Source organism: Fundulus heteroclitus, unplaced genomic scaffold (assembly GCF_011125445.2).
Source record: "Fundulus heteroclitus isolate FHET01 unplaced genomic scaffold, MU-UCD_Fhet_4.1 scaffold_45, whole genome shotgun sequence".
In the NCBI taxonomy this organism is placed as follows: Eukaryota; Metazoa; Chordata; class Actinopteri; order Cyprinodontiformes; family Fundulidae; genus Fundulus; species Fundulus heteroclitus.
Genome location: NW_023396868.1, coordinates 82932 through 94636, shown reverse-complemented (window position 1 = coordinate 94636; position 11705 = coordinate 82932).

Genomic DNA, 11705 nt, shown 5'->3' with positions numbered 1-11705 from the left:
TTTTTTAAACGCCCATTGAAAAAAGTGTTTCGGAGGGAAAAAAAATTAATCTTTTTAGTCTTGCACATGTGAATTTTAAAGTCTTTTAAATAGTTCAAAATCACCTGGACTTTTACCAAACTGAAGTCCACGTTTAGTCTGAATGTGCTTTACAAATAGTGGCCATTTCTATTGGGATTGAACAATATTTGTGCAAAATACATTGATTTTTCCATTTTACAAACTTATAAAAAATCAGAGTGTGCAACTTTCAAAAACCTCAATACATGCAGTGAGAGAATTGTTAGTCCTTATTCAAGGAATACATCCTAAAAATCCAAGATCGTTACACCACAAAATTGATTTTTGGTAATTTTAAGTTTTCAACGTTTTTTTCACACTTTTTGAAATAGGCCCCGCCCACTTGTTTCAATAAATACCATATTTAATACTTTAGTTAAGGGCAATGTATGGAAGGGAATGAAGAAGGTTTTGTAAAAATCAGATCAGCCATTCTTGCGTAGTAGATTTCTTGACATCATAGCGCCCCCTAGTGATGCAAAAGGCCACTCAAAGAATGTAATGGTTATAATTCACTTCTCACAGCTCAGACAGGCAGAAATTTGATGCCAAATATGTTGCAAATGTACATTCTATGTGCCCGGTCATTAGTAACAGCAGCAAACTCTTGGAACTCAGTGAAATTCATATTTAACATGATTCAGATGATTTGGGCGCTAAAACAGTCAATAAACTAAGGTGTGTGAAAACAATGCTTCAACCTTGTGGGGAGACCTAATCTGGTCCCTCTGACACCTAAATAAGTCACTTTGGCTGCTGTAATGCAAAAGGCCACTTAAAGAATGTAATGGTTATAATTCACTTCTCACAGCTCAGAAAGGCAGAAATTTGATGCCAGATATGCTGCAAATGAACATTCTATGTCCCCGGTCATTAGTAACAGCAGAACACTGTTTAAATTCACTGAAAATTATATTTAACATGATTCAGACGAATTTGGGCGCTACAACAGAAGAGAGCTGTCCAACAGCTAAGGTGTGTGGAAACACTGCTTACACCTTGTGGGGAGACCTAATTTGGTCCTTCTTACACGTATATGTCATTTTTGCTTCTCTAAAGCAAAATGTCACTCAAAGAATGTAATGGTTATAATTCACTTCTCACAGCTCAGAAAAGCAGAAATTTGATGCCAAATATGCTGCTAACTAACATTCTATGTGCCCGGTCATTAGTAACATCAGAACACAGTTTAAACTCGGTGAAATTCATATTTAACATGATTCAGAAGAATTTGGGCGCTACAACAGAAGAGAGCTGTCCAACAGCTAAGGTGTGTGGAAACACTGCTTACAACTTGTGGGGAGACCTAATTTGGTCCTTCTTACACGTATATAAGTCATTTTTGCTTCTCTAAAGCAAAATGGCACTCAAAGAATGTAATGGTTATAATTCACTTCTCACAGCTCAGAAAAGCAGAAATTTGATGCGAAATATGCTGCAAACTAACATTCTATGTGCCCGGTCATTAGTAACATCAGAACACAGTTTAAACTCAGTGAAATTCATATTTAACATGATTCAGACGAATTTGGGCGCTAAAACAGAAGAGAGCTGTCCAACAGCTAAGGTGTGTGGAAACACTGCTTACCCCTTGTGGGGAGACCTAATTTGGTCCCTCTGACACATAAATAAGTCATTTCGGCTGCTGTAATGCAAAAGGCCACTCAAAGAATGTAATGGTTATAATTCACTTCTCACAGCTCAGAAAGGCAGAAATTTGATGCCAGATAAGCTGCAAATGAACATTCTATGTGCCCGGTCATTAGTAACATCAGAACACTGTTTAAACTCAGTGAAATTCATATTTAACATGATTCAGACGAATTTGGGCGCTAAAACAGAAGAGAGCTGTCCAACAGCTAAGCTGTGTGGAAACACTGCTTACACCTTTTGGGGAGACCTAATCTGGTCCCTCTGACACCTAAATAAGTCATTTTGGCTGCTGTAATGCAAAAGGCCACTCAAAGAATGTAATGGTTATATTCACTTCTCACAGCTCAGAAAATCAGAAATTTGATGCCAAATATGCTGCAAACTAACATTCTATGTGCCCGGTCATTAGTAACATCAGAACACAGTTAAACTCAGTGAAATTCATATTTAACATGATTCAGACGAATTTGGGCGCTAAAACAGAAGAGAGCTGTCCAACAGCTAAGGTGTGTGGAAACACTGCTTACACCTTGTGGGGAGACCTAATCTGGTCCCTCTGACACCTAAATAAGTCATTTTGGCTGCTGTAATGCAAAAGGCCACTCAAAGAATGTAATGGTTATAATTCACTTCTCACAGCTCAGAAAGGCAGAAATTTGATGCCAGATATGCTGCAAATGAACATTCTATGTCCCCGGTCATTAGTAACAGCAGAACACTGTTTAAATTCACTGAAAATTATATTTAACATGATTCAGACGAATTTGGGCGCTAAAAGAGAAGAGAGCTGTCCAACAGCTAAGGTGTGTGGAAACACTGCTTACACCTTGTGGGGAGACCTAATTTGGTCCCTCTGACACCTAAATAAGTCATTTTTGCTGCTGTAATGCAAAAGGCCACTCAAAGAATGTAATGGTTATAATTCACTTCTCACAGCTCAGAAAGGCAGAAATTTGATGCCAAATATGCTGCAAACTAACATTATATGTGCCCGGTCATCAGTAACATCAGAACACTGTTTAAACTCAGTGAAATTCATATTTAACATGATTCAGACGAATTTGGGCGCTAAAAGAGAAGAGAGCTGTCCTACAGCTAAGGTGTGTGGAAACACTGCTTACACCTTGTGGGGAGACCTAATTTGGTCCCTCTGACACATAAATAAGTCATTTCGGCTGCTGTAATGCAAAAGGCCACTCGAAGAATGTAATGGTTATAATTCACTTCTCACAGCTCAGAAAGGCAGAAATTTGATGCCAGATAAGCTGCAAATGAACATTCTATGTGCCCGGTCATTAGTAACATCAGAACACTGTTTAAACTCAGTGAAATTCATATTTAACATGATTCAGACGAATTTGGGCGCTAAAACAGAAGAGAGCTGTCCAACAGCTAAGGTGTGTGGAAACACTGCTTACACCTTGTGGGGAGACCTAATCTGGTCCCTCTGACACCTAAATAAGTCATTTTGGCTGCTGTAATGCAAAAGGCCACTTAAAGAATGTAATGGTTATAATTCACTTCTCACAGCTCAGAAAGGCAGAAATTTGATGCCAGATATGCTGCAAACTAACATTCTATGTGCCCGGTCATTAGTAACATCAGAACACTGTTTAAACTCAGTGAAATTCATATTTAACATGATTCAGACGAATTTGGGCGCTAAAACAGAAGAGAGCTGTCCAACAGCTAAGGTGTGTGGAAACACTGCTTACACCTTGTGGGGAGACCTAATTTGGTCCCTCTGACACCTAAATAAGTCATTTTGGCTGCTGTAATGCAAAAGGCCACTCAAAGAATGTAATGGTTATAATTCACTTCTCACAGCTCAGAAAGGCAGAAATTTGATGCCAAATATGCTGCAAATGAACATTCTATGTGCCCGGTCATTAGTAACATCAGAACACTGTTTAAACTCAGTGAAATTCATATTTAACATGATTCAGACGAATTTGGGCGCTAAAACAGAAGAGAGCTGTCCAACAGCTAAGGTGTGTGGAAACACTGCTTACACCTTGTGGGGAGACCTAATTTGGTCCCTCTGACACCTAAATAAGTCATTTTGGCTTCTCTAATGCAAAAGGCCACTGAAAGAATGTAATGGTTATAATTCACTTCTCACAGCTCAGAAAGGCAGAAATTTGATGCCAAATATGCTGCAAATGAACATTCTATGTGCCCGGTCATTAGTAACAGCAGAACACTGTTTAAACTCAGTGAAATTCATATTTAACATGATTCAGACGGTTTGGGCGCTAAAACAGATAGGAGCTTTCCACTAGCTAAGGTGTGTGGAAACACTGCTTACACCTTGTGGGGAGACCTAATTTGGTCCCTCTGACACCTAAATAAGTCATTTTGGCTTCTCTAATGCTAAGGCCACTCAAAGAATGTAATGGTTATAATTCACTTCTCAAAGCTCAGAAAGGCAGAAATTTGATGCCAAATATGCTGCAAATGAACATTCTATGTGCCCGGTCATTAGTAACAGCAGAACACTGTTTAAACTCAGTGAAATTCATATTTAACATGATTCAGACGAATTTGGGCGTTAAAAGAGAAGAGAGCTGTCCAACAGCTAAGGTGTGTGGAAACACTGCTTACACCTTGTGGGGAGACCTAATTTGGTCCCTCTGACACCTAAATAAGTCATTATGGCTTCTCTAATGCAAAAGGCCACTGAAAGAATGTAATGGTTATAATTCACTTCTCACAGCTCAGAAAGGCAGAAATTTGATGCCAGATATGCTGCAAATGAACATTCTATGTGCCCGGTCATTAGTAACAGCAGAACACTGTTTAAACTCACTGAAATTCATATTTAACATGATTCAGACGGTTTGGGCGCTAAAACAGATAGGAGCTGTCAACCAGCTAAGGTGTGTGGAAACACTGCTTACACCTTGTGGGGAGACCTAATTTGGTCCCTCTGACACCTAAATAAGTCATTTTGGCTGATGTAATGCAAAAGGCCACTGAAAGAATGTAATGGTTATAATTCACTTCTCACAGCTCAGAAAGGCAGAAATTTGATGCCAGATATGCTGCAAACTAACATTCTATGTGCCCGGTCATTAGTAACATCAGAACACTGTTTAAACTCAGTGAAATTCATATTTAACATGATTCAGACGGTTTGGGCGCTAAAACAGAAGAGAGCTGTCCAACAGCTAAGGTGTGTGGAAACACTGCTTACACCTTGTGGGGAGACCTAATTTGGTCCCTCTGACACCTAAATAAGTCATTTTGGCTGCTGTAATGCAAAAGGCCACTCAAAGAATGTAATGGTTATAATTCACTTCTCACAGCTCAGAAAGGCAGAAATTTGATGCCAGATATGCTGCAAATGAACATTCTATGTGCCCGGTCATTAGTAACATCAGAACACTGTTTAAACTCAGTGAAATTCATATTTAACATGATTCAGACGAATTTGGGCGCTAAAACAGAAGAGAGCTGTCCAACAGCTAAGGTGTGTGGAAACACTGCTTACACATTGTGGGGAGACCTAATTTGGTCCCTCTGACACCTAAATAAGTCATTTTGGCTGCTGTAATGCAAAAGGCCACTGAAAGAATGTAATGGTTATAATTCACTTCTCACAGCTCAGAAAGGCAGAAATTTGATGCCAAATATGCTGCAAACTAACATTCTATGTGCCCGGTCATTAGTAACATCAGAACACAGTTTAAACTCACTGAAATTCATATTTAACATGATTCAGACGAATTTGGGCGCTAAAACAGAAGAGAGCTGTCCAACAGCTAAGGTGTGTGGAAACACTGCTTACACCTTGTGGGGAGACCTAATTTGGTCCCTCTGACACCTAAATAAGTCATTTTGGCTGCTGTAATGCAAAAGGCCACTGAAAGAATGTAATGGTTATAATTCACTTCTCACAGCTCAGAAAGGCAGAAATTTGATGCCAAATATGCTGCAAATGAACATTCTATGTGCCCGGTCATTAGTAACAGCAGAACACTGTTTAAACTCACTGAAATTCATATTTAACATGATTCAGACGGTTTGGGCGCTAAAACAGATAGGAGCTGTCCAACAGCTAAGGTGTGTGGAAACACTGCTTACACCTTGTGGGGAGACCTAATTGGTCCCTCTGACACCTAAATAAGTCATTTTGGCTGCTGTAATGCAAAAGGCCACTCAAAGAATGTAATGGTTATAATTCACTTCTCACAGCTCAGAAAGGCAGAAATTTGATGCCAAATATGCTGCAAACTAACATTCTATGTGCCCGGTCATTAGTAACATCAGAACACTGTTTAAACTCAGTGAAATTCATATTTAACATGATTCAGACGAATTTGGGCGCTAAAACAGAAGAGAGCTGTCCAACAGCTAAGGTGTGTGGAAACACTGCTTACACCTTGTGGGGAGACCTAATTTGGTCCCTCTGACACCTAAATAAGTCATTTTGGCTGCTGTAATGCAAAAGGCCACTGAAAGAATGTAATGGTTATAATTCACTTCTCACAGCTCAGAAAGGCAGAAATTTGATGCCAAATATGCTGCAAATGAACATTCTATGTGCCCGGTCATTAGTAACAGCAGAACACTGTTTAAACTCAGTGAAATTCATATTTAACATGATTCAGACGAATTTGGGCGCTTAAAAGAGAAGAGAGCTGTCCAACAGCTAAGGTGTGTGGAAACACTGCTTACACCTTGTGGGGAGACCTAATTTGGTCCCTCTGACACCTAAATAAGTCATTATGGCTTCTCTAATGCAAAAGGCCACTGAAAGAATGTAATGGTTATAATTCACTTCTCACAGCTCAGAAAGGCAGAAATTTGATGCCAGATATGCTGCAAATGAACATTCTATGTGCCCGGTCATTAGTAACAGCAGAACACTGTTTAAACTCACTGAAATTCATATTTAACATGATTCAGACGGTTTGGGCGCTAAAACAGATAGGAGCTGTCAACCAGCTAAGGTGTGTGGAAACACTGCTTACACCTTGTGGGGAGACCTAATTTGGTCCCTCTGACACCTAAATAAGTCATTTTGGCTGATGTAATGCAAAAGGCCACTGAAAGAATGTAATGGTTATAATTCACTTCTCACAGCTCAGAAAGGCAGAAATTTGATGCCAGATATGCTGCAAACTAACATTCTATGTGCCCGGTCATTAGTAACATCAGAACACTGTTTAAACTCAGTGAAATTCATATTTAACATGATTCAGTCGTTTTGGGCGATAAAAGAGAAGAGAGCTGTCCTACAGCTAAGGTGTGTGGAAACACTGCTTACACCTTGTGGGGAGACCTAATTTGGTCCCTCTGACACATAAATAAGTCATTTCGGCTGCTGTAATGCAAAAGGCCACTCGAAGAATGTAATGGTTATAATTCACTTCTCACAGCTCAGAAAGGCAGAAATTTGATGCCAGATAAGCTGCAAATGAACATTCTATGTGCCCGGTCATTAGTAACATCAGAACACTGTTTAAACTCAGTGAAATTCTTATTTAACATGATTCAGACGAATTTGTGTGCTAAAACAGAAGAGAGCTGTCCAACAGCTAAGGTGTGTGGAAACACTGCTTACACATTGTGGGGAGACCTAATTTGGTCCCTCTGACACCTAAATAAGTCATTTTGGCTGATGTAATGCAAAAGGCCACTGAAAGAATGTAATGGTTATAATTCACTTCTCACAGCTCAGAAAGGCAGAAATTTGATGCCAAATATGCTGCAAACTAACATTCTATGTGCCCGGTCATTAGTAACATCAGAACACAGTTTAAACTCACTGAAATTCATATTTAACATGATTCAGACGAATTTGGGCGCTAAAACAGAAGAGAGCTGTCCAACAGCTAAGGTGTGTGGAAACACTGCTTACACCTTGTGGGGAGACCTAATTTGGTCCCTCTGACACCTAAATAAGTCATTTTGGCTGCTGTAATGCAAAAGGCCACTGAAAGAATGTAATGGTTATAATTCATTTCTCACAGCTCAGAAAGGCAGAAATTTGATGCCAAATATGCTGCAAATGAACATTCTATGTGCCCGGTCATTAGTAAGAGCAGAACACTGTTTAAACTCACTGAAATTCATATTTAACATGATTCAGACGGTTTGGGCGCTAAAACAGATAGGAGCTGTCCAACAGCTAAGGTGTGTGGAAACACTGCTTACACCTTGTGGGGAGACCTAATCTGGTCCCTCTGACACCTAAATAAGTCATTTTGGCTGCTGTAATGCAAAAGGCCACTCAAAGAATGTAATGGTTATATTCACTTCTCACAGCTCAGAAAAGCAGAAATTTGATGCCAAATATGCTGCAAACTAACATTATATGTGCCCGGTCATCAGTAACATCAGAACACTGTTTAAACTCAGTGAAATTCATATTTAACATGATTCAGACGAATTTGGGCGCTAAAACAGAAGAGAGCTATCCAACAGCTAAGGTGCGTGGAAACACTGCTTACACCTTGTGGGGAGACCTAATTTGGTCCCTCTGACACCTAAATAAGTCATTTTGGCTGATGTAATGCAAAAGGCCACTGAAAGAATGTAATGGTTATAATTCACTTCTCACAGCTCAGAAAGGCAGAAATTTGATGCCAGATATGCTGCAAACTAACATTCTATGTGCCCGGTCATTAGTAACATCAGAACACTGTTTAAACTCAGTGAAATTCATATTTAACATGATTCAGACGTTTTGGGCGATAAAAGAGAAGAGAGCTGTCCTACAGCTAAGGTGTGTGGAAACACTGCTTACACCTTGTGGGGAGACCTAATTTGGTCCCTCTGACACATAAATAAGTCATTTCGGCTGCTGTAATGCAAAAGGCCACTCGAAGAATGTAATGGTTATAATTCACTTCTCACAGCTCAGAAAGGCAGAAATTTTATGCCAGATAAGCTGCAAATGAACATTCTATGTGCCCGGTCATTAGTAACATCAGAACACTGTTTAAACTCAGTGAAATTCTTATTTAACATGATTCAGACGAATTTGGGCGCTAAAACAGAAGAGAGCTGTCCAACAGCTAAGGTGTGTGGAAACACTGCTTACACCTTGTGGGGAGACCTAATCTGGTCCCTCTGACACCTAAATAAGTCATTTTGGCTGCTGTAATGCAAAAGGCCACTTAAAGAATGTAATGGTTATAATTCCCTTCTCAGAGCTCAGAAAGGCAGAAATTTGATGCCAGATAAGCTGCAAATGAACATTCTATGTGCCCGGTCATTAGTAACAGCAGAACACTGTTTAAACTCAGTGAAATTCATATTTAACATGATTCAGACGAATTTGGGCGCTAAAACAGAAGAGAGCTGTCCAACAGCTAAGGTGTGTGGAAACACTGCTTACACCTTGTGGGGAGACCTAATCTGGTCCCTCTGACACCTAAATAAGTCATTTTGGCTGCTGTAATGCAAAAGGCCACTCAAAGAATGTAATGGTTATATTCACTTCTCAAAGCTCAGAAAAGCAGAAATTTGATGCCAAATATGCTGCAAATGAACATTCTATGTGCCCGGTCATTAGTAACAGCAGAAAACTGTTTAAACTCAGTGAAATTCATATTTAACATGATTCAGACGAATTTGGGCGCTAAAACAGATAGGAGCTGTCCAACAGCTAAGGTGTGTGGAAACACTGCTTACACCTTGTGGGGAGACCTAATTTGGTCCCTCTGACACCTAAATAAGTCATTTTGGCTTCTCTAATGCAAAAGGCCACTGAAAGAATGTAATGGTTATAATTCACTTCTCACAGCTCAGAAAGGCAGAAATTCGATGCCAAATATGGTGCAAACTAACATTCTATGTGCCCGGTCATTAGTAACATCAGAACACAGTTTAAACTCAGTGAAATTCATATTTAACATGATTCAGACGGTTTGGGCGCTAAAAGAGAAGAGAGCTGTCCAACAGCTAGGGTGTGTGGAAACACTGCTTACACCTTGTGGGGAGACCTAATTTGGTCCCTCTGACACCTAAATAAGTCATTTTGGCTGCTGTAATGCAAAAGGCCACTGAAAGAATGTAATGGTTATAATTCACTTCTCAAAGCTCAGAAAGGCAGAAATTTGATGCCAAATATGCTGCAAATGAACATTCTATGTGCCCGGTCATTAGTAACAGCAGAACACTGTTTAAACTCAGTGAAATCATATTTAACATGATCAGACGAGTTTGGGCGCTAAAAAGATAGAGAGCTGTCCAACAGCTAAGGTTGTGTGGAAACACTGCTTACACCTTGTGGGGAGACCTAATTTGGTCCCTCTTACACCTAAATAAGTCATTTTGGCTTCTCTAATGCAAAAGGCCACTGAAAGAATGTAATGGTTATAATTCACTTCTCACAGCTCAGAAAGGCAGAAATTTGATGCCAAATATGCTGCAAATGAACATTCTATGTGCCCCGGTCATTAGTAACAGCAGAACACTGTTTTAAACTCACTGAAATTCATATTTAACATGATTCAGACGGTTTGGGAGCTTAAAACAGATAGGAGCTTTTCACCTAGCTAAGGTGTGTGGAAACACTGCTTACACCTTGTGGGGAGACTAATTTGGTCCCTCTGACACCTAAATAAGTCATTTTGGCTTCTGTAATGCTAAGGCCACTAAAGAATGTAATGGTTATAATTCACTTCTCACAGCTCAGAAAGGCAGAAATTTGATGCCAAATATGCTGCAAATGAACATTCTATGTGCCCGGTCATTAGTAACAGCAGAACACTGTTTAAACTCAGGTGAAATTCATATTTAACATGATTCCGACGAATTTGGGCGTTAAAAGAGAAGAGAGCTGTCCAACAGCTAAGGTGTGTGGAAACACTGTCTTACACCTTGTGGGGAGACCTATTTGGTCCCACTGGACACATAATAAGTCATTATGGCTTCTCTAATGCAAAAGGCCACTGAAAGAATGTAATGGTTATAATTCACTTCTCACAGGCTCAGAAAGGCAGGAAATTTGATGCCAGATATGCTGCAAAATGAACATTCTATGTGCTCCGGTCATTAGTAACAGCAGAACACTGTTTAAACTCACTGAAATTCATATTTAACATGATTCAGACGATTTTGGGAGCTAAACTAACAGATAGGAGCGTAATTCCACGCTAAGGTTGTGGAAACACTGCTTACACATTGTTGGGGAGACCTATATTTGGTCCCTCTGGACACCTAAATAAGGTCATTTTGCTGAGGTAAGGCAAAAGGCCACTGAAAGAATGTAAATGGTTATAATTCACTTCTCCACAGCTCAGAAAGGAGAAAATTTGATGCCAGATATGCTGCAAACTAACATTCTAGTGCCCGGTCATTAGTAACATCAGACCACAGTTTAAACTCAGTGAAATTCATATTTAAACATGATTTCAGACAGTTTGGGCGCTAAAAGCAGAAGAGGAGCCTGTCATACAGGCTAAGGTGTGTTGGAACCCACTGCTTACACCTTGTGGGGAGACCTAATTTGGTCCCTCCTGACACATAAATAAGTCATTTGGCTTGCTCTAATGCAAATGCCATCAAAGAATGTAATGGTTATATAATTCACTTCTCACAGCTCAGAGAAGGCAAGAAATTTGATTGCCAGATAAGCTGCAAATGAACATTCTATGCCCCGGTCATTAGTAACATCAGGACACTGTTTAAACTCAGTGAAATTCTTATTAACATGATTCAGACGAATTTGGGCGCTAAAACAGAAGAGAGCAGTACAACAGCTAAGGTGTGTGTGGAAACACTGCTTACACATTGTGGGGAGGACACTAATTTGGTCCTTCTGACACCTAAATAAGTCATTTTGGCTGATCTAATGCAAAAGGCCACTGACAGAATTTAATGGTTATAATTCACTTCTCACAGCTCAGAAAGGCAGAAATTTGATGCCAAATATGCTGCAAATGAACATTCTATGTGGCCCGGCATTAGTAACAGCAGAACACGTTTAAACTCACTGAAACATCTTTAACTATCAGACACGAATTTGGGCGCTAAAA